Raw genomic sequence first — 23,381 nt, forward strand, 5'->3', positions numbered from 1 at the left:
AAGGAAGAAAGGAAAGAAAGGAAGAAAGAAAGAAAGAAGAAAGAAGAAAGAAAGAAAGAAAGAAAGAAAGAAAGAAAGAAAGAAAGAAAGAAAGAAAGAAAGAAAGAAAGAAAGAAAGAAAGAAAGAAAGAAAGAAAGACATAAATAAAGAAACACAGACAGAAGAAAGAAACAAAGAAAGAAAGAAAGACAGAAAGAAAGAAAGAAAGAGAGAAAGAAAGAGAGAGAGAGAAAGAAAGAGAGAGAGAGAGAAAGAAAGAGAGAGAGAAAGAAAGAAAGAGAGAGAGAAAGAAAGAAAGAAAGAAAGAAAGAAAGAAAGAAAGAAAGAAAGAAAGAAAGAAGGAAAGAAAGAAAGAAAGAAAGAAAGAAAGGAAGGAAGGAAGGAAGGAAGGAAGGAAGAAAGAAAGAAAGAAAGAAAGAAAGAAAGAAAGAAAGAAAGAAAGAAAGAAAGAAAGAAAGAAAGAAAGAAAGAAAGAAAGAAAGAAAGAAAGAAAGAAAGAAAGAAAGGAAGAAAGAAAGAAAGAAAGAAAGAAAGAAAGAAAGAAAGAAAGAAAGAAAGAAAGAAAGAAAGAAAGAAAGAAAGAAAGAAAGAAAGAAAGAAAGAAAGAGAGAAAGGAAGAAAGAGAGAAAGGAAGAAAGAGAGAAAGGGAGGGAGGGAGAGAGAAAGAGAGAAAGAAAGAAGAAAGAAAGAAAGAAAGAAAGAAAGAAAGAAAGAAAGAAAGAAAGAAAGAAAGAAAGAAAGAAAGAAAGAAAGAAAGAAAGAAAGAAAGAAAGAAAGAAAGAAAGAAAGAAAGAAAGAAAGGAAGAAAGAAAGGAAGGAAGGAGGAAGGAAGGAAGGAAGGAAGGAAGGAAGGAAGGAAGGAAGGAAGGAAGGAAGGAAGGAAGGAAGGAAGGAAGGAAGGAAGGAAGGAAGGAAGGAAGGAAGAAAGGAAAGGAGCTAGAGAAAGAGAGTATAGCAGGTAGGTCACTTCCCTTGCATATGGCCAACCCAGGTGTGATCCCCTTGGCATCCCATAAGGTCCCCCAAGCATTTCCAAGAATTATACCTGAGTACAGATCCAGGAGTTATCTAAGTATTACAGGGTGTAACCACCAAAAGAATTAAAGTAAATAAAAGCTGAGTAGATAGTTTAGAGAGATAGTACAGTAGGAAAGGACTTTGCCTTGCATTTTCTGGATTCAACTCGTGCTTTCATATAGACTACCCAGAGTACTGCCAGTAGTAATTTTTTTAAGCTGACAAAACTTTAATCCATCTGCCAACAACCCGAAAACTGACCAGTCAGGGTCATCTCTACAAAAAGATGAACCCTACCCAAGATCATGAAGAGAATTATATAAAGAAGGGATTTAGGGAGGTTCTAGTTTTTGATGATATTTAAAATGATTGGCTATTGTAAGGGTACCTTCCTATTGCTCCCTTATGTCCTTCCCTGATAGGCTACTTGGTATGGCCAGGTATTTCCGGGAGGTATTAATGGAAATAGACTTGAGGAAACCTAGCATGTAGTTTACACCATGTGGTCCTTACAAAATGGCATCCCTCCCTGTTCAGAATCTAAGTCTGTCATGTGGCCTTTACAAAATGGCGTCTCTCCTTGTTTAGAACCCAGGACTCCACATTCCCTCCTGTTCTAATGGACCTAAGTCAAATATTTGACTCTCATTGAGATTCCTAGTCCTTGTCCCTACTATGGACACATACTGGGATCTTAGTAGAAGGATCTTAATCAGAGATGTTTTCCAGGTGGCAGAATCTTTCTGTCACCTTTCCAGCTCTCCAAACTAGTCTTAGCCTGCTGCATTGTCTCACAGAATATCCCTGACTTGTTAGCATAGAAACAATGTAGAAATAATATTGGTTCCAAAGAGTCATATACAGCCCTCCTTCCTTCAGGGAGAGTAAGTCCAGTCCCTGCCTGTTCTGGAGGGCAACTTCAACTAGGGAGGCAACTTTTTCTTTTCTTTTTTTTTAAATATAAGTTCTTTATTTAAGCACCATGATTACAAACATGATTGTAGTTGGGTTTCAGTCAACAGAACACCCCCTTCACCAGTGCAATATTCCCACCACCAATGCCACCTCCCTCATTCCCATTCCCTGCCTGAATTTGAGACAGGCATTTGTTGTTGTTTGTATAGGCCCATAAAAAGGGGGTTGGGGGGGAAGCCTTGGCCTAAATACAAGGAGACCTTACACCTGAAGTTTTCTGGCATAAGACCAACTCTGGGCTCTGGTGCAGAAGCTTCTCAGCTTAATATAGTCCCATCTGTTTATATCTATTTCCACTTGTATGGGAGCACTGTTTCTGCCTTAAAGATGCCTTTAGTCTCAATGTTATGGAGGGTTTTACCTACGTGTTGTTCAATATACCTTATGGTTTCAGGTCTGGTATCAAGGTCTTTAATCCATTTGTATTTGACCTTTATGTATGGTTTTTAGATGGAGGTCTGAGTTCACTGTTTTGCAAGCAGCTGACCAGTTGCTCCAACACCACCTGTTGAAGAGGCTTTTCTTGCTCCATTTTTCATTTCTTGCCCCTTTATCAAAAATTAATTGATTGTGTACCTGGGGTATATTCTCTGAATACTCAAGTCTATTCCACTGATCTGAGGGTCTGTCTTTATTCCAGTACTATGCTGTTTTAATGACTATAGCTTTGTGATACAATTTAAAGTTTGGGAACGTGATGCCTTCTGTACTCCTATTCCCAAGGGTTGTTTAGCTATTCGTGGGTGTCTATTTTTCCAGATGAATTTCAGGAGTATTTGATCCACTTTTTTTTTAAGAATGTCATGGATATCCTTAGAGACATTGCATTAAATCTGCACAATGCTTTGGGGAGTATTGCCATTTTAATTATGTTAATCTTGGGCCAATCCATGAGCAGGGTATGAATCTCCATTTCCTTGTGTCCGCTTTTATTTCTTGAAGCAAGATTTTGTACTTTTCTTTGTATAGGTCCTTCATGTCTTTAGTTAAGTTGATTCCAAAATATTTGTTTTTGTGTGACACTAATGTGAATGGGTTGTTTTTCTAATATCCATTTCTTCTCTATCATTATTGGTATATAAATCTATTGTTTTTTAGAAACTTTTTGGTGGAGTCTTTAGGGTTTTCTAAATATAGTATCATGTCATCTGCAAAAAAGTGAGAGCTTGACTTCTTTCTTTCCTATATGGATGCCTTTGATATCTTTTTCTTGCCTAATCGCTATAGCAAGAGCTTCCAGAACTATGGTGAATATGAGTGGTGAGAGAGGGCAGTCTTGTCTTGTACCAGGTTTTAGAGGAAAGGCTTTTATTTTATCACATTGGGAATATTTGCCATTGTCTTGTGGTAGATGGCCTTGACTATATTGAGAAAAGTTCCTTCAATTTGCATATTGATGAGAGTTTTTATCAAGAATGGGTTTGGACCTATCAAATGCTTTCTCTGCATCTATTGATATGACCATATGATTTTTTGATTGATATGGTGTATTATGTTGATTGATTTATGTATGTTAAACCATCCTTTCATTCCTGGAATGAATCCTACTTAGTCGTGGTGTATGACCTTCTTGATGAGGCATTGGATCCTATTTGCCAGAATTTTGTTGAGGATCTTTGCATATGTGTTCATCGGAGATATTGGTCTGTTGTTTTCTCTTCTTGCAACATCTCTGTCTGGCTTTGGTATCAGTGTGGTTTTGGTATCAGTGTGATGTCAGCTTCCTAAAAACTATTTGGGAGTGTTCCTGATTTATTAATTTCACAAAAGAATCTGAAAAAAATTGGGAGTAGTTCCTCTAGAAAGGTTTGAAAGAATTTGTTAGTGAATCCATCTGGGCCTGGGCTTTTGTTTCTGGGAAGACTTCTGATTACACTTTTAATTTCCTCAGTAGTGATGGGTCTATTTAGATATGCTATCTCATCCTGGAACTGATTACTCTGGACAAGAACTGGGTGCTGAATGAAGATAAAATGATATTCATGGTGTCCCTTTGTTCAGCAAGAGGCAAGGAGAAGCAGGATTGAAAGAGAAGAGACAGGTTTAAATGCAGGGCTGTTTATGGAGCAGGCTTAAAAGGTTTAAAAGTTTAGGAGCCACACGTGATGGCTATGGCCTTAATAAAGATGATGTCTCCTGAAACCTGACTGCCTGTGGATCATTTTTTCACCACCACCCTGAGACCCACTAGCTGGAAGGGGGTTGCAGGCACATGGCCCAGGCAAGCAGAGAAAGGCCTATCACCATCCCTCCGTCTCACCATCATCCACCTCCATCCAGGACTCAAAAATTAATATGTTTTTCAACACCCCTTCACTAATAATAGTGCAAACCAGTGTCTAAAAGTAAATAAAGAGACAAAGAGAATAAAAAGCCTGCCAAAGAGGCAGCCAGAGGAGAAGATGCAAGGAAAACTGGGGACATTGGTGATGTAAATGTGCACTGGTGAAGGGCAGTGTACATTGTATAACTGAAACTCTTTCATGAACAATTTTGTAACCACAGTGTTTAAATAAAGTAGTTACTTTTTATTTTTAATTTTTTTATTTTATTGGTAATCATTTAAAAATTCAGGCACTATGATTTATAATACCATTACTATTGTTTCAGGAGTACAGTGGTACTTTACCATATCCACAAGCAGGGTGCCACCATCACTGTGTCCAGATTACCCATCACCCCCACCACATGCACACACTAAGCAAACTCATTTCTTTTGTTTGTTTGTTTGTTTTGTTTTATTTTTGGCCACACCCAGTGATGCTCAGGAGTTACACCTGGCAATGTGCTCAGAAATCACTCCTGGCTCGGGGGACCATATGGGACACTGGAGATCAAACCGAGATTCGTCCTGGGTGAGCCACATGCAAGGCAAGCACCCTACCACTATGCTATCACTCTGCCCCCCTTTTACTTTTATAAAATCTTTATTTAGGCATCATGATTACAAGCATGATTGTAGATGGGTTTCAGTCATAAACAGAATACCTCCCTTCACCAGTGCCACATTCCCACCACCAAAGTCCATCCCATTCTCCTTCCCCACCCCTGCCTATATTTGAGACATTCTACTTCTCTCACTCATTAAGATTGTCATTCTAGTTGTTAGTGTGGTTATTTCCCTAACTGCACTCACCACTTTGTAGTGAACTTCATATTTTGTTCCAGTCCTTCTAGCCCTCATCTCTAATGTCTCTGGGCATTATTATAATAATGTCTTTAATTTTTCATAAGCAAGACTATTCTGTAGCTATCTCTCTCCCTCTGACTTATTTCACTCAGCTTGATAGACTCTGTGTACATCCATGTATAGGAAAATTTCATGACTTCATCTCTCCTGATGGCTGCATAATATTCCATTGTGTATGTGTATCACCATTTCTTTAGCCATTCATCTGCTGAAGGGCATCTTGGTTGTTTCCAGAGTCTGACTATTGTAAACAGCGCTGCAATGAATATTAGTGTGAGGAAGGGATTTTTGAATTGCATTTTTGTGTTCCTAGGGTCTATCCCTAGGAGTGGTATATCTGGATGATATGGGAGCCCAATTTCCATTTTTTTTTTTTTAGGAATCTCCATGTTGTTTTATAGAAAGTCTGGGCTAGACAGCATTCACACCAGCAGTGAATAAGAGTTTCATTCTCTCCACATCCCTGCCAGAGCTGATTGTTCTTGTTCTTCGTGATGTGTGCCAGTCTCTGCGGTGCAATGTGCAAATGAAATTTTATTTTTTTAATTTTATTTTTTTGTGATTTTTGGATCTCACTCAGCAGTGCTCAGGGATTACTCCTGGCTCCATGCTCAGAAATTGCTCCTGGCAAGCACGGGGGACCATATGGGATGGCGGGATTAGAACTGATGACCTTCTGCATGAAAGGCAAACGCCTTACCTCCATGCTATCTCTCTGGCCCCGCAAATGAAATTTTAAACTTCTCTTTTCTTCTAGCTTCAATTTTCTCCTGGTTAAGTTGATGAGTCATCAACCAACAGATGGACAAGATATTTCCCTAGTGTACAGTGTTCTTTATCTATTAAAAATAAGAGAAAAAAAGAGGAAGGAAGATGAAAGCATCCCCAGAATAAAATTGCAAGTCACCAATACCACAGCAATGGTACAATCATATTTCTATAAGAGAAAATTAAAGGCCCTCAGCAAACATCTTTTTTATCATCAGTAAGGTCTTCAGAAAACTTTCTTTAACAAATATAATTAGATTTAAAAAAAGAAGTCTGAAATGATATGTACAGTTTTTCTAACTCTCTAATTTGTCTCCTCCCATTGCCTTGGGCTTTTGTTTGTTTGTTTTTGTTTTGTTTTGTTTTGTTTTTGGATCACACCTGGCAGTGCTCAGGTGTTACTCCTGGCTCTATGCTCAAAAATTGCTCCTGGCAGGCTCAGGGGACCATGTGGAATGCTGGGATTTGAACCACCATCCTTCTGCATGCAAGGCAAAAGCTCTACCTCCATGCTATCTCTCCGGCCCCCACCTTGGGCTATTTCTAATCCCTAAACTTGGAATGTAGAATAGAATAACCAGACAGAGCTGTTTTACAGCAAGAGTGTGGTACATTGCAAAGTCTATATTACTCCTTGATCCAAATTCTAATTTATTATCCAGAAATATCCTCTATAAATCTTATGAACTTCTCAAATTCCTAGAATGCACAAACATTGAACATGATCTTTATTGTCACCAAAATATAAAGCAAAATACAGTCATACCTATTGTATGGTTATAAAAGACAATATTCATAGAAATTAAAAGATAATGAAATATCCTGGTGATTGAGCTTCCATTTGACCCAGCTATTCCACTCCTAGGGATATACCCTAGGAACACACGAATACAATACAAAAACCCCTTCCTCACACCTATATTAATTGCAGTACTATTCACAATAGCCAGGCTCTGGAAACAACCAAGATGCTCTTCAACAGACTAATGGCTAAAGAAACTGTGGTACATATATACAATGGAATATTATGCAGCCGTCAGAAGAGATTAAGTCATGAAATTTTCCTATACATGGATGTACATGGAGTCTATCATGCTGAGTGAAATAAGTCAGAGGGAGAGAGAGATGCAGAATAGTCTCACTCATCTATGGGTTTTAAGAAAAATAAAAGTCATTTTTGTAACAATCCTTAGAGACAATGAGAGGAGGGCTAGAACTTCCAGCTCACTTCATGAACCTCACCACAAAGAGTGGTGAGTGCAGTTATAGAAACAACTACACTGAGAACTACCATAATCATATGAATGAATGAGGGAACTGGAAAGCCTGTCTAGAGTACAGGTGGGGGTGGGGTGGAATGGAGGGAGATTTGGGACATTGGTGGTGGGAATGTTGCACTGGTGATGGGGGTGTTCTTTACATGACTGAAACCTAATCACAATCATATTTGTAATCAGGATGTTTAAATAGGGGCCAAAGAGATAGCATGGAGGTAAGGCATTTGCCTTTCATGCAGAAGGTCGTTGGTTCAAATCCCGGCATCCCATATGGATTCCCTGAGCCTGCCAAGAGCGATTTTTGAGTGTAGAGCCAAGAGGAAGCTCTGAGCGCTGCCGGGTGTGACCTCCTCCCCAAAGAAAAGATGTTTAAATAAATAAATAAATAAATAAATATATATCCTTGTGATTTATATAGTTACTTTTAGCAATAATGTTCAACTATATTTTTTTCTTAAGAGACAGAGAAGTTCTGCTGCCTACAACATTATTTCATTCTTAAGTATTGAGGTAGGGAAATATGTATTCATTCAAGCTGCAATTTAGAAACGTATACAGTCAGAGAATAGTCTTTAATTCTCATAAAGTAATAAATAAAAAGCATGTAGCTTTTGTTTTTTTTTTGTGATCTCTGCCTTTATCAGAACCATAAAATAGTCAAAATATTTCATGATTGCCAAAATCTGCTTGCAATTAACTTTCTACAAGAAAGAAATTCTGAGTTAATTCATTCTTTTATGTATATATTTAATATCTGACATGATTAAAACTACCCTGAAGTGTTTTACTTAAAACACAGTTCTCGGGGCCTTTCACACAGCCGACCAGAGGTTTTATCACCAGTATCCCATATGGCTGGGATATGGGCCATATTCCATAGGGCTTGCCAGGAGTATTTCTTGGTGCAGAGCCTAAAATTACTCCTGAGCACTGCTGGGTGTGTCCCCCAAAAGAAAAACCAATCCTGAGCTTGTAGAGAATAAGTTTGTTCCTTTCCAGATTATTTAAAAAAGGTGTCACCTGTTTTACAATCAGGAAATGTTTTCTTTTTTTTCTCTTCCTGAAATCACCTAAAATTCTTACATTTAAAATGTCTGAATCTGGGGCCGGTGAGGTGGCGCTAAAGGTAAGGTGTCTGCCTTGCAAGCGCTAGCCAAGGAAAGATCGCGACCACGGTTCGATCCTCCGGCGTCCCATATGCCATCCCCCCCCCCCCAAGCCAGGGGCAATTTCTGAGCGCTTAGCCAGGAGTAACCTCTGAGCATCAAACGGCGTGGCCTGAAAAACCAAAAAAATAAAAAATAAAAATAAAAAAATAAAAATAAAATGTCTGAATCTGAGCACCAGTTAAAAGTTTATCCTTAGTAATGATTAAATAAATTTATTCTGCCGTCTGCTAAATACTGTTTTATAAAGACCATAGATACACCCAAATTTGTCAAAAGCATTTCAAAAAATGGAAACAGCTCTCCTGTTTAGGAAGTAATAATTATCAGTCAAAATGCTATTTATTCATACGAAGCATTAATTCCCAACCACAGATCCATTCTCCTTCCTTTCCCTTTTGCCTGAGAAGTCTCAATTCACATAGAAATACTTTAGACCAAGAACTCACTTCTGATCGAAAGATAATCTTTTGCAACTGCTTTTGTGTCTGAAAGATCATGTTCAATGCTTCCCATGAAGCAAAAACATTTTCCTAAGTAAGAAAAAAATTTTTACTCACAAAAACATCAAGACATCACAAACTAGAATTCCAATTTTTTTAATTAAATCACTTAGAGATAGAGTTAAAAAGTTATTGATAGTTGAGTTTCATTCATACAATGTTCCAACAGCCACCCTAGAAATCCTTATTTGAATTGCCATTTTTGTCCAGGAACTCCCATTCTCTATTACAAACATTCAATGTCCAAGAGCAGTGAGAGTAAATGCATAATTTAGGAGCAGAAAATTCTTTGGCCACTAGTGGGCATCCAAGAAGTAATTACTCCCTTTCGAACTGTATCATTTCAACTGTAATGTAGATTTTTATTGCCCACCAAAATTGTGACCTTTCTTTTTCTGTCATTATCTTTAATCATGGTCTGATCTATATTGTCCTATGAGGACATGCTATACCATCACCATACATTGAAACAACTTCCTCTCAAAACAGAAACTCACCAAGCATCAAATATCTCCTATATTCCAATAGTCCTTCTCCTTCCTCTAGTTGAGTGCTCAATATATGGATGGATAGCTACAGTGAAGCTCAGCCAAAACCAAGAATTTAACATTTTAAAAATTCTTTTAGGGGCTGGCATGGTGGCGATAGAGGTAAGGTGTCTGCCTTGCCAGCGCTAGCCTAGGATGGACCGAGGTTCGATCTCCCGGCGTCCCATATGGTCCCCCAAGCCAGGAGCAACTTCTGAGCGCATAGCCAGGAGTAACCCCTGAGCGTTACCGGGTGTGGCCCAAAAACCAAAAAAAAAAAAAAAAAAAAAAAAAAAAAAGAATTCCTTTAAGGGGCTGGAGAAATAGCATGGAGGTAAGGCATTTGCCTTGCATGGAGAAGGACAGTGGTTCGAATCCCGGCATCCCATATGGTCCCCGGTGCTTGCCAGGAGCGATTTCTGAGCATGGAGCCAGGAGTAACCCCTGAGCGTTGCCGGGTGTGACCCAAAAAAAAAAAAAAAAAAAGAATGCCTTTAAATTTCCGTTCCAGAAAAGGCCACATATTAGAAAACTGAAGCTGCAAAATTGAAAACTGTGTCAGCCCTCCCACCCATCATTCTCTAGTCCTTAAAACTGTATGTCAAGCAGAATTTCTCAATCTGGTTGCAAAGTACAATAAATCAGAAAGTAAATTCAAACCCATTTACTCTAGACAAATTATATCAGTATTCCTGGCATGGAACTTGGCGTCAGTAAGCTTTCCCCCAGTGATTATAATGTTCAAGCAAGGTTGAAAATCATTCATGCAGGTGAGGACTGGATAAGACCAATCATAGTCATCATTGATCTTGAACAAGGACGTGCACAGGCCTTGAAATCAGACAGCACTGAGCTCTAATTCCAACATATCCCGTGATTATAGGCAAAATTAGAGAGTAGTTTTAAGCATCAGTTCCCCTAACCATAAAATGGAAATATAATGATAGCCTTTGACACGTGAAGATTTCATGAGCTCAATTATATAAGCACCTGCTACAGAACATCCAGTAAGTACTCGAGAAATAGAAGTACAATTTCAGACACAATAGCAGTTGCAATAGATGATGCAACACTTGATCTTTGCCAAGGTGAAGCTAAAATAGAGAACTCATTCTCATCCCTAGTCCCAGCAGAGGGAGTTATTTCAGGTTCTATTTAGAAACTGGGTCTCTCGCTCATGGCACAATTCCCTGCTCCCAGCACCAGACTTCTGCCTGAATGAATTCGACCCTCTTGTCACTGTTCAGTGGCTACAGAGGATGGATGCAGTCAATAAGGCTGAACATGCCCTGAAGTTCTTTCCCAGAAGAAATATTATATCATCCATCTACTGTTTGAAATGTAGCACTTAGAGTTTCTTTTCTTTGAAGAAAAGCTTCAAAAGTTTACCATGAACTCTGAGCTTTTTTCTCAGTATTTGATTCCTCTCCATTGGGCCTGTCAGTGACAGAACTGCTAAGCTTAAGAGGAAACCTTGATGGAGATGCGGCTCCCGTCCTGAAGATTTCCAACCAAAGTTCTGCATACACGACCCACTGCCAAAGAGTAGTGACATCATTCTCCTGCTCAGCAGGACTTCTGTACAAAATGGGATATAATGGCCTGAATATGCTAAAGAGAGGAATAGGTCGTTGAAATCTATTTTTAAAGCAGAAATCACTCTGCAAAAGCTTTTGTTATAGGCAAATAAGTCCATTTTGGTCATTTGAGAAAGATGTCTGCATTCAGGGCTTTCAAGAGAGGTCTGCAGGCCTTTAAGGTAATGGACATTTTTTACTGATATTCCTGCATTTAGACTGAATTGCATTTGTTTGGAATCTTGTGATACACCGTGCAAGTAGCTTCGTTAACAGCATTTCTGAATTTCATTAACTATACATATTCTCCAGGAATATTCCAGTGGAGGCAGACTTGCTGCAAACTGACTTCTCATCCATATCAGTCTTGACCTAGGAGTTTAGAGACTCCAAGGACTAATTTCTTCAATATCAGATGTCATCATCCAAATAACTCCTTGCAGTAATTACTTTTCACTGTTCTGACTTGAAAGTCAGTACAAAAAAAAAATTTGTGCACATGAGGTCAAAAAGTATTCTAATGTTATATGTAAGTTCCTCAGAAAAAAATAGCACAAAGATAGTCTCCTTTCTTGGCTGAATAACAATATGTAATATTCTTAGCACGAAAATAGTGACATTTCACCATGAGGTGATTAGCTTGAAAATGAAAGCAAAACCACACGAAGTTTTCACAAAAAAATTTCTTTGAGGGCCTTGGACCCTGGCCATGTCCTGAAGCTATTAATTTCACCAACCTCTGACACCACATCATATGTGTCAGCATCTCTGTGATGCTGTCCTAGAAATTTTTACTAGTTATCTATAATTGCTCTAAAAGTTGCCCACAGATTTAGTAGCTAAAAACTATACAAATATGATAATACTGGAACGCAGGAATCCCAAAATCAAGGTGTTCAAAAATGTGGTACTTCTGGGGCCTCTAGTAGAAAATACATTTCTTTGTTTTTTGCAACTTCAAGAAATTGTCCCCATTCTTTGCCTCGTGGCCCAACCATCTCTTCAGAGCTTCTAGCATAGTGTTGTCAACCATTTCCCTTTACACCCCTTCCCCCATCCCATCTGCTTCTATTATTTTATTTCCTTTTTTTATTTGACTTTTCTTTCTTCTTGTTACCCTTATAATAGGATGCTTGCATTGCGCTCAACTCACAGAAAATTAAGACTGATTTTTCCAATTTCACAATATTTTTTACTTGTTTGAGGGTTACAATCTGTGGTGCTAAGGGCTTATTCCTGACTGCACTAGGGATCAATCCTGGCAAGGCTGGGGGGGATCATATGTGGTGCTAGAGATTGCACTCAGATTGGACACATGTAAGGCAAACACCTTTCCTGCTGTACTATCTCTTTGTCCACTCCTCATTTCTTGAATTTTAGCTTCATCATACCTGCACAGTATCTTTTTCCACATACAAGTTTTGAGAGCATGCATAGACTAATAATACTCTGACTGGATGGGAGAGTAGAGCCGAGTTCTTCTGACTATATTATGACAGACATAAAGAGGATTAATATTGCCCTGAGCATACACTATTAATGTATTATTCTTATCTCTTCCATTTGAATGAAAAATTGTTTATGGTCTCCTTTTCCAATTGGGTAACAAACAAATGTTTTTTTTTTTACCAATGACTGCATGCCATATTTTTGAGATCTCAACCTGTTCTAGGAAAAATACTTTACCTTGCTTGCTATCTTCTATAACTTCTAGTATATCTTAAATATATTTGGAACTTTTATTTATGATGAGCAACAAAATAATAATCCTTAAGGACTGTGCCACATGTTTCATTCACCTATAAAGCATACTATTTTTGCTCTGAAGATTAAGAGTTTCAGGGGGTCTCTATTTCAATTTTCTTACTCTAGATCAATCTTATTTACAAGCCAAGAATCCAGAAATTAGAGTATAGTTGAAGAAGAAGTAAAGGGCTAAAATCAACTCTCTTTTAAAAGAGAAAAGGAAAATATAGAATCTTCATGTGAAATGAATGTTTACCAATATATAAGCTTCTCAGTAAACTCAAAATTGAGCTGCCATATAACCCAGCAATTTCTCTCTGGGGTATCTATCCCAAGGTCAGAAAACATCCATCCAAAAGAATGTATGCACACCAATATTCATTGAAGTACTCATGACAATAGCTAAAACTTGGAATCAACCTATATGTCCAACAACAGATGAGTGGATCATGAAGATGTGGTACATATACACAATGCAATACTATATAGCGGTACAAAATGATACAATCATGCAATTTACAGCAATATGATGGAACTAGAAGATATTTTGTTAAATGAAGTAAGCCAGAAGAATAAGGATAAATACAGAATGATGTAACTTAGATATGGTATTTAGAACGTATGTACGAAGAAACACATTGGTATCTCTAACACCATAGGAGCCAGGTATAATGAGAAGGAAACAAATTCAGAGAAAGAGGAGAAATATAAAAGCCTTAATTCTCTTTTTTACTTCAAAGAAAACTGCAGCAACCGATACATCTGTTTAGACAGAACAGGTGTTTAATCAACTGTTCATTATAAAGTTCTATAATAATGTCTTAATGTTTTTGTTCACAGAAAGAGGTGCAGAATGCATCTGGAAGCCATGGACTCCACTAGAGTGTTCACTATTAAAATGTTTTAGTGTCTTAATTTTAATATGTCTATAATAACTCCTTAATTTCTTTGTCCACAGTGGTTCTTAGAAATATAGGTTTCACATTTTACATTTAGTTTCAATGCTATGTCATATTAGACTTCAAATACAGCTGTCAACATAGTAATGTTTTGACAAAATACTCTAATTTATCCATTTTCCATTTGATAACATCTGCTATTACAATCTAATATTTATGTCCACAGACACCACTGAAATATGCAACTGCACACCATAGGTTTTCTTTTACAGTTCCCGTTCATTGAGTATGTTTTTTGCAATTTATTTTTTTCAATTCAAACTAGTTTATTCAAGCTATTATATCATAATGCCCATGTTGTCAGTTTGCTTTCAGGAAAGGAATCTGGATGTTTGAGACCTGGTAGACAATACTTCATGGGGTAGACTCCTTTTTTTTTTTTTTTTTTTTGGGGGGGGGTCACACCCGGCAGTGCTCAGGGGTTACTCCTGGCTTCATGCTCAGAAATTGCTCCTGGCAGGCACGGGGGACCATATGGGACGCCGGGATTCGAACCAATGACCTTCTGCATGAAAGGCAAACGCCTTACCTCCATGCTACCTCTCCGGCCCCGGTAGACTCCTTTTATAGTGCTCACTTCCATATTGCTTAGTACTTTAAACATGAAAATTATGATTGTTCTAAGAATGCTTTATGCACAATCTAACCCCAAAAGCTTTTATTTAGCAAAGATTACCCTCACCAATGATGATTTGCCTAGAAACTGGAATACCTTCCCCATGATTTTCCAGCCTCATATTGTTTTAAGCACTCTGACTCATTCCACAAGGGTCAGTTAACTGCAACTTAAAAGTTGATCTCCAATGTCTGTCTATGTGCGTGGGTCTGAGTATGTATGTGGTGGACACCTCTATGTCTTCCCAATCTGTATTGTACATAATGCCTGTCTATGTTGTATATAGTCTCTGTTACATATAACCTCTCCTTTTCCCCCTTCCCTGCTTACCACCTTAAAAATCCTCTTTTAATCTCTCATCCTCTCAACCCTGATCTGTTATCCCTCTCCCTATTTAATCCTCTTAACCCTCAATTCTTAACCCCACAGGAACTGGAAACTTCCCCCACCCCAGCAAGCTGCCAGCTGGTTCCCAAAGCAAAAGGACAACCTTCCAGCCTGCCTTGTCTCGGTCTGAGAAGAAGCTGCTGCCACCACTCCTGTTGATTAATCCTATAGAACCCCTTTTCTCCCACTTGCCCTCACTTTAGACTGTTGCTTGCTACTGAGTTTGGATTCAGAGAGACCCTCAGTTCAAGGACACTACCTGATCCCTGACTTCTAGGAACCATTTCTCAGACTCCACAAGACCATGCTGCAGGATGGAACTGTGTTCTGGATTTTATCCCTCCCTCCCAGACTATCTCAAAAGACTTAAAGAGGATCTCTACATTTTTTGTATATTTCTGTAGACTCATTTCCTTAATAATTATAATTCTTAGTGTATAATTTCTTATGTACAAGTAGCTTTTCCCATTCCTTTTTGGACCTGCTTAGTAGAAAATTTTAGTAGAAAAATCTCTCTTGGGATTTGAATTCAGATTAGAACCAGATTATAGAGATTATTTAGTTCTTTTTCACTCCCATATGCACCAGTAGTATCATGAGGCATTGTTCCTTTTTGCATAGGCACATTAAAATGGGGATATCTTACATATAGAAAGAAATTCTTATTTAATAGGGATAGAAACTCACAAATTTTATAGTGCAGGGGAATCTTTCACCCTGAACATTTATTATAGTGACTCTACTTAGGCCTCAATTGATTGGATATCAACCATCCAAGCCCAAACCTTGGATCCCATCTTTGGAACCAACACAGTTGTCTGCACCAGCACCAGGAATCAAACTTCCACTGCGGGAGGCCTTAATGCCTCCATGGCACCTATTTGCTCCAGGGTAGATTCATATGACAATGATGGCCAGGAAACAACAAGAACTTGCTTTAAGGGCAGGTCTCCCTGCCTCGTCACCTAACAGTAAGATGAAATCAGAAGATGCTCTGTGACACCCCAGCTTCCACATAGGATTTGTGCAAAGACAAAGATCTCTAATTATAGAAGCCTGACTGCAACAAACACAATTGAGTAGAATTTTTTCTGGGACCCTGAAGAAAGACCTTGGGGTTTGACAATTAGTATGTCTGGAGCCTATAGTCAGTCTTATGATAGTATGCTTCATGGGTAGAGATACCCTGTTTTTTTAGGCCAAGGGTATTCCCTTTCTAATTTCCCCAATGTTTGCTGTGCCTTTGCATAAAAAAAGAAAAAGACACACACACACACCCTTATATTTTTTATTCTATTTGTGTCTTCTAGATAGGGACATCACCTTTTTCATAAAATCTTGGAACATTAATTACTTTGTTTTACCTCATATTTCTGTGTCTTTCTACGAATTTGAGAAAAGAGAAAAAATGTTGAAGGGGCCCAAGGACCAAGTGGTCTCAGATACAATGGTGGAGAAACAGAAAGGTCAGATTAAATACCCAAGCCAAAGTCAATGGCAATAGAATCAAGATACCCAAACTATAACCATCTAAACTTAAAATGGACCTGTTACACTCTGGTAGGCCAGAGAGCTAAGGGTGGAGGTATGGGATACATGCTGGGAACTTTGTTGAAAGGAGGTCAACACAGATAGTGGGAATGGTCCTAATTCACTGTCACTATATGCCTGAAATACAACAATGAAGAACTTGTAATTCACAATGGTCTCAGTAAAAATCAATTAAAATAAATGAATGTTTACATACATATGGAAATCTCTCTCACAAGTGAGATGCAATCTCAATAAAGTTATTTTAGAGGCCAAAGATATAGAACATCTAAAAAGTACTTTCTCTGCATGCAGCCAATCTTGGTTCAATTCCCAACATCCCATATGATCCCCTAAACCCAGCAATAGTGATCACTGAGTTCAGAACCAAATGTAAGCTCTGAGTCTTGCCATAAGTGTCCCAAAATTTAAAAGTGGAAAAAATAGAGCTATCTTTTAAATTTAGAAGTCAGTGTCTGAAAAAATAGAACGTGGATACATTTCTGAAAAGAGAGATGGAAGTTGAGTTTATCACAATAAAAAAAATAGATATTTTCTTAAGTACAATTCTGAGAAGAAATATTTAAAAAAATCAAACCCATTTGGTAGAGGAAAACGAAAATTTCCAGACCTTTTTCTGCTTTTATTTGCCATGTATATATATGTTCTCCATAGCTTCCCAGTTAAATTAAACACTTGGATCACTTCTTGTGATCTAAAGTGTAGGGTTATCTCAATTCCTGTTTATAAACAATAGTACTTATTGTCAACCTCCTACACTTATTCTAGAATTATCATGAACAGGAAATGGAATAAGAACAGAGATTTACTCAACTGTTCACAACACCATCTGTCTGCAGAATCATAGGAAAAGCTTTTCTAAAATGCCTTCCAGGGAGGATAGTGGAAACAAGCAAATAAGGATCCTGGAATTCAGGTGCTTCTGGAGGTACCCAGGTGATGATAGTCCCACAGGTTCTTCACTGCCTTCATCTCTGTGTCTCCTGACAACATCCTTGCTCCTTGGCAGATCAGTTCTAAAAAGTAATTGAGTGAAGAATCTTCTCAGCTACTGAGTCCTGAACACATTGAACTCCAATTGCCTAATGATAGCAAGCAAGAGTCCAGAGGTCAAACAACTCACTGGCAGTCTCCGTTAGGACCAGAATCTCAAACCCTCAGTGCCCAAAAATGTAGGGACAAAAAGCAACACATTGCATATCTCTGACTGACACATTTTTTCTTGTCCCATAGAGAGATGATACTTTGGAGAGCCTGCTTCAGGACTCAGCACCTTCCAGTTCCTGTGGGCCTCCTCTTGGGAGGAGACAGTAGAGGGAACTTAACTCTGGTGAACAACATTCACTCTCTTCTTCCTTTACTGAGTCATCCAGAAGTTCCTTGTTCCTGACCCTCACTCGTGCCAATCTTGATGTAGTAACTAGTGGGGTGGTCTAGCCTCTCAAATCCAAGGGTTCTGAGAACCTGATAATAATACCTGTTCAATCCAGTTTGACATTTTCAAAGTTACAGGAAGAGGGATAGAGGAGTAACCTCAACTGTGACCCTGGTAGTCCAAATCTGTCCATAACTGACTCTTGATCACAGCTCCCAGAGCCCTCTCCATTGTCTCTGATGTCCCTTGGCACCTATTGTCTCTACCATTGTTTGGCATTTATTTACTACCTAAGTGAAGAACTCATTGTTCTATCATTATCATTCCTTTGAAACTTCTATTCCAATGAGTCTGGTGTCATTTGTTGAGCAGCTATTCAATTCTCTATTGGCAGGCAGATCAGAAAATAATGCATAACCTAAAACACATTTTGTAAATCTTTTAAGTGACTTATTTATTGATTGATGCAATTGGTAATCAACTAACTTATAAATATTTGATTCTATAATAAACATACATAAAATATGTCCAATCTCAGTTTGAAATTATAGATCACTTTAGGATATTTGAATGTCAGGGAGCTACATAGGAATGTTTCTGAATACGTGACCACAGGAAACAAAGCACTTGACTCTGGGAGAATGTTGGAGGAAAAAAAAAATATCAGCCCTCCAGATCACTGAGCCCACTATTTGGGTGAGATACTCCACAATATTTCACAATTTTTCTTCCTTACTTTCACAACCCACCATGCTGCTCATTTCCACCTTTGCCCCAAAGCATCAAGGACAATCCAGTCCATATTCTATTTCCAGCAATTGTGAGGCTTTCACACAAGATGCGTCTCTAATGATACTAATGGGGGGTGGGGAGACATTTATGACAGTCATTAGGGAAGGTATGCAGAAAAATTACTTTATTTGTAATAAGAAATAATAATAAAACATAATCAAAACATCTACCTTCCCCCCAGGCAGCATATTTTGTTTTTTGTTTTTTGTTCTTTGTTTTTTTTTTTTTTTTTGGTTTCTGGGTCACACTCAGCAGCGCTCAGGGGTTACTCCTGGCTCTATGCTCAAATATCGCTCCTGGCAGGCTCAGGGGACCAGATGGGATGCCGGGATTCAAACCACTGACCTTCTGCATGCAAGGCAAATGCCCTACCTCCATGCTATCTCTCCGGCCACCCAGGCAGCATATTATAGTGAAAAAAGACAGAAACATTACAAAATGTCAGATTGGGGGGGGGGGGAAATCCTAGTCTTCAGAGAGTCTTATCTTCCCTGTCTGGCAAATACTGAGAAAGGACATTTTTGGGAAGAAAATTAGATAATGTCAAGAACCTCTTCTGATTTCCCACCAATCCTAATCATTTTTATTATTCTTTAGGCCATGGGGAGACTTTTAAGCCCAAAATCACAGTCAGATATTTGTGACAGACTCATTTGAAACATACAGAGGGAAAAACAATCTCTTCTCCCTCTTAATATTTGTTCAGGATTTTGCGCAGAATTATGAGAAAAACAGTAATTCATTGTACTACAAGGCAAGTGCACCCCCCCCTTTCTTTAAATGTGGTCAAAGAAAGAGGAGTAGAATGGAGGAAACACTGAGACATTGTGGGGGAGGATGGAGACTGGTGGAGGATGTAAAACCGAAATATTGTATGCCTGAAACCCAATCGTTAACAGTACTGTAAATCAGGGTTCCTCAAATTACAAAGAATGTTAAGACAAGACAATAAATAAATGCAGTGAGGACATAAACAGAACCTGTGGTCTCCTTTTGGGCTTAAATTTTTTGACTTTGAGAAAATTTCCAAAAACAAAATCTCAAAAGTGTATATATTCTTGTTTTAAAAATTCCCAAGTTTTGATAGTTCTCGGTGTAGTTATTTCTCTAACTGCACTCACCACTCTTTGTGATGAGCTTCATATTGTGAGCTGGACCTTCCATGTGAATGAATGAGGGAAGTTGAAAGCCTGTCTCGAGTACAGGTGGGTGTGGGGTGAGGTGGAGGGAGATTTGGGACATTGGTTGTGGGAATGTTGCGCTGGTTAAGAGGGATGTTCTTTATATGACTGAAACCTAACCACAATCATGTTTGTAATCAAGGTGTTTAAATAAAGATATTAAAAATATAAAATAAATGAAAAATATTCCAAGTTTTTTTTTTGTTCAACACTATCATTTTTTTTTTGAAAAATCAATCTTTCAGCTTATTTATAAACACTCATGATTTACAGAGTTAAATATTTCGGGGTGTGGAGAGTGACACCCAGAGATGAATAGGGCTTATTCTTGGCTCTGTCATCAGGAATTACTCCTGGTGGTGTTCATCTGGGTTGCTGGGTATAAAACCCCACTCAACAATGTGTAAGGAAAGCACCCTATACAATCTCTCCCAACCCCAGAGTTAATTTTTTAAAAAACATTTTTTAGCTATAGGTTCTCCAGGAAATAGAAACAGAAGTGGTTAAAAAGAGTATTGAGGGTCCAAGAAATAGAACAGAGGGTAAGGCATTTGCCTGCAATCAGCTGACCTGGGTTGGCATCCTATATAATCCTCCTGAGCCTGCCAGGAGTGATCTCTGAGTACATAGCCAGGAGTTACACCTGAGGGCTGCTGGATATGACTCAAAAACAGAGAGGAGGAGAGGGAGAGGAGGGAGAGAGAAAGAGAGAGAGAGAGAGAGAGAGAGAGAGAGAGAGAGAGAGTTCTATCAAAGCTCTATTTACCCCAGAGAGTAAACCTGTAGTCAATACTTCTACCATTGTTATGGGGCCAGGAAACCTCAGAAAGAATGAGGAAAATTTCCTCAGGTCCAGTAATTATAGGATTTATGCAAAGGAAGCAATCAATAATATACACAAAATAGACAAAGGCATTTATTGAGAGATTTTTTTTTACAAGGGATAAAAAAGAACTTTCATGTCCAAAATGTGAGCTTTTCTTTATAACTCTAGTGGCATATGAAAAATATTTTGTGCTATAGGGAAAACCCATGATATGTAAATGTCAATGAAGCATATTGCTATTTATTTGTTTGACCATAAAAGCACCACGAATTTCTGAGTCTGCTAAGAATATATACACACAAAAGAAACAATACAATGCCTTCAAGCCCCGGAGTGCACATCTTTGAGTGACAGAACTCTGATTAAAAGACCTGCTTCTTCCCTCTTCAATTTTATATAGTAAATTGTCAAGATCTGAGAGAAATGTTATTGATTAGGCAGAAAAGCAGTTCTGAGCTTGAGTCAGACTGACAAGATCAACCAGCACAGCATCTTGATGTCTGACTAGTGTGACAGTGGGTAAGAATTCCAGAATCTTAGGGTGCTCTTCAGACTGTAGTCTCCTTCTCTCAACACCAAAGATAATTATCACTCATTATAGCATATATAATATATCATAAAATTTAATGCATTGATTTTAAGACACATGAAATATTAAGAATCATTTTCAGAATGCAATGTAAAATTGTATGCCAAAACAAAATAAAAATGTCAGGGGCTTGACTGCATATGGGTACTATGCAAGCACTTTCCTTGCATGTGGCCTATGTGAATTCAAACCCCAACACTCCACATGGTTGGTCCTTTAAGCAGCAACAGGAGTGCTCCTTATAGGAGTAAGTTCTTAGTACTACTACAAGTGTCCCAAAAACAATCAAATAACTTCTAAAGATCAGTAAAAACTCTGGGAGAGAAAAGGAATATATGGACTATACCAGCTGTGTTCAGGGTTTATGTAGTGCTGATGATTATCTGGTGTTAGTCACATGGAAGTGCTTTAGCCATCACTTTAGTTCCTGTATCCTCTCTCTTGACCAGGAAGAACTTGTTAGATGCTCATGCTAGTCCACTGAACTCTGGTCAACAAAGAGTAAGCTTTGTTCATATCCCACCCTCCATGTGCTACTATAGCTACAAGGTATCTATCTAATAACTCCTCAGAAATGCAGTGTTTTCCTTCACATAGACATAAGGTGATAGGGCAGTCTTGTCAACAGATTTCTCCACCGTCTGACACAATCCATCAGTTCGGACCTGAGCCCGCAATGATAGGGTTCTAAATCATCTGAGAAACCAATTTTTTATAGCCGTCATAAAAGTGCACTCAACACTGATGATACAGAATTGATTTGTACTGTGTTGATTTTTTAGATAGGGTTTCATGCATTGCTATTATTATCCTCTCCTTTCATTTTTATTAAATTTAAGGCAGCAAGATGAAGAGCATTGCAGACCATTACTATCCGTCCATTCTCTGCACCCAAAATTGCTTTTTCATAAAAAAAAGAGCAGGGCTTAGAGATATAAAGGTCTGGCGGCTACTGTTATTCTATAGTTCTATGACTATTGCCACAAGTATATTATCTATTTTATATAGGGGAAAAACTGAATCAGAATAGATTTCTGTAACTCTTGACTGCAAACCTAAAGAAATACATTAATAGGTCAAGGAGAACCCTGTTCCATGTAGTTTGTCACTAGGAATTGTTTGGAGACTGGAATCAAGAATCTATATCTGAAGCCGGAGAGATAGTATGAAGGTAAGGCATTTGCCTTGCATGCATGATGGTGGTTCAAATCCCCGCGTCCCATATGATGCCTGCCAGGAGCATTTCTGAGCGTAGAGCCAGGAGTAATCCCTGAGCACTGCTGGGTGTAACCCAAAAACTAAAAAATAAAATCTATATCTACAGTGGATAAATGTTACTCTGAATATTCATGATAATTTCTGAAATCACCATTATCCTTGTATTAGCAAACACTTACCTGCACTGAGGAAATATAAGGTTATATTCCTTTGAAACTCTGATTTTGAATGTTTCATTAACCAACCCACACATAAGCTTCTTTTATGTGTGCTTCCATTTAAAACGCCTTGCTTAGAATATACTGTGATTTGGTATCACTGATTTGGAACATGAAGTCAATATTATTGAAAATGGAAGAAAGTATATCAGTAGATGCATTTTCCCCTAAAGACACATACATCATGGCTAGTTGCTTGGTGGCTCTGAGAACACAGGACAGAACATCAACAACATAATTGAAAATCATTTAATCTAGGTCATCTACACAAAGCACAGAATTTTAGGGAGTTTGGTTTTTTGGTTTGATGTTTTGTTTGTTTGCACTCAGCAATCATTTCTGGCAGGGCTTAGGATGCCAGATTAAACCCGGTTTGCTGCATGCAAGGTTCCCTATCCACTATCCTATTTCTTCAACCTCTACACAAAGCACAGGAATATAAAAATTGTGCACTAGTAACTATGAAAAAGGAACTTGTTTGTAGCAGGAAGCCTAACGAAAGAGGCAGTTGAGAGAGAGAAACAGTATAGTAGGTAAGTTACTTATCTTTAATGCAATGGACTCAGGTTTCATTCCTGATATCTCGTATAGTTTCCCTAACCCACTTCTGAGTAGAGCCAGGAGCAGCCTATGAACACCACCAGACATGGCCCACAAAACACAAATCAATCAACAAAATAAAATAAAAGGAAGAGGAGGGCCAAGAGAGAGAGCTGAATGTAAATCAGCACATGCCATGCATGCATGTATGTATTCAGGTATAGATTCCATTTCTGACTCCACATGATTTTCACAGTACTACCTAGAAGTGACTCCTAAGCAGACAATAGCTCCTAAACACATATAAAATAAAGATAATTTAATTATCAAACAAATAAAGCAAAGAGACAGAGCATTGGTCTGTTGTCTTGAGAAACATAGC

This window comes from Suncus etruscus, chromosome 2 (assembly GCF_024139225.1).
Source record: "Suncus etruscus isolate mSunEtr1 chromosome 2, mSunEtr1.pri.cur, whole genome shotgun sequence".
Taxonomy (NCBI): domain Eukaryota; kingdom Metazoa; phylum Chordata; class Mammalia; order Eulipotyphla; family Soricidae; genus Suncus; species Suncus etruscus.